Here is a 1,738-nt window from a genome sequence, read left to right as displayed (position 1 = left end):
TATCTGGAAGTGGATCCTGGTCTAACGTCTAACAAATTTAGAATAAACCACTGTAATTCTAGTGAGTCCGCCAGGATAGACCGCCCAGGTAGAGGCTTAAACAGGTCCAAGACCCTTGAGCTTCCAGCTCATCAGGCTGTGACTACCCTCTTTGCATTTGATGAGAACAGGCTTCCTCTCCACAGGTTCAGATAATAGAAGGACCAGGTTAAAATTAGGGTAGCTTAATTCATGGAGTGTGAGGCTCTTATGCTAGGATCTTCGTGAATTATTCTATCCTACACCTGAATGTCCTTTGCTGCCAAGACAGCAGGGGCTCCTGGGAACTTTCTGGCTACTTCTCTGCTATACTTGTGGGATGAGGAGGTGCTAGGACACCTTGTCACATTCTTCCTCACATCATTAGAATTGTCTGTCTTATCTCATCCTCCCTACTAGACTTGAGTGCTGGCACCAGAATTTATAAACCTCTGCAGTCCCCTAGTGTGACTGTAGCAGAGCATTTCATTCATTTATTTAGAAAATATTTGAGTGTAAGATGATGAGGGTTTGTTGAATAAATGACCAAGACTCTCTTAACAGATTTAGCTTAGGGTCTAACATCATTTGCAGACTTTGACCCTTTTGAACGAATTCCGTTCCTTTGAGTTGAAATTTGTTTTGTTGGGGTTTTTTTTGTTGTTGTAGTTTGAGGGTTTTGTTAGTACCAGGGATCAAATTCATGACCTTGTGCTTTTCAGGCAAGTTCTTGAGCCCCTCAGCTAAATCCCCAGTCCTTGTGAGTTTTGAAAGAATCTTCCTCCTTGAGAGCTAAACCATGACTTAATGAATATAGTGGGCAACTGGGCAAGAGTCAGATTGCCCACTAGTGTCCCTACCCATGCCAGTATCCCCTTATGTGAAATGCCCCCTCTCCTGTCCTTTGATTCAGGACCCCTCCTCAGCCTTCTCCCCTTTTTAAGGTTCATTTAACAACACGTGCACCTGGGTCACAGTGACAAGTGCCTAGTCACCTTTCCTGTGCCTCTGCAGCTCCTGCAGCCTGACATTCCAAGAATGAGTGTGGGGAGAGGGTTGTGGAGATAAATGTCGAGAAATTTGGCATAAAGCAAAGAAATCTCAGGTGTGTTCCTCAGGTCCTCTTGCACTAGTGTCTAGTGAGCAGGGGCTGCTGGTTACTTCCTGTTCTGAGGCACTGGCACATCAGCAAGCCTCCGACACACCTACGTGTCAGGTAGCACATTTGCATGGGCTGCTGGTACACCAGGCCTGCCTTGAGTGGTTGAGACAAAAACAAACCACAGACCCGTGTGCTGCTGCCCCTTGGTGGCTGGAGAGGGAAAGGCAGGTCCTGTTCGCATCCTGAGTCGATCTAGTTTTGCCTTCCACTCCAAAACTGCGTCAGTAGCGGCATGGCAGCGCCTACCTGCCTCCTCCTGCAGTTCCCCTTCTCCTTCATCGACCTGCTCACTACCCTGGCTATTTTTCTGACTAGATACTTGCCACCTCCCCTTGCACCCCAGTATCAAAGAAAGTCAGTGTTTATTGGCCTCTTGCTATACTCTTTGAACTGTTCTAAACAATTTACATTCGTTAGCTCATTTAATGCTCTTAAAAGCGCAATAAGACAGGCACTGTTATACTCATTTTGTGGCTGAGGAGCTAAGGCTCAGAAAGAGTAAGTCACTCTATCTCCCTGGCTTTTCTTCCTAACTACCACCCTATATTGCCCGCATGT

This window comes from Cavia porcellus, unplaced genomic scaffold (assembly GCF_034190915.1).
Source record: "Cavia porcellus strain 051 isolate PalLab524CR breed Dunkin Hartley unplaced genomic scaffold, mCavPor4.1 scaffold_1, whole genome shotgun sequence".
NCBI classification, from domain to species: Eukaryota; Metazoa; Chordata; class Mammalia; order Rodentia; family Caviidae; genus Cavia; species Cavia porcellus.
Note: the sequence above shows the minus strand (reverse complement) of the source record.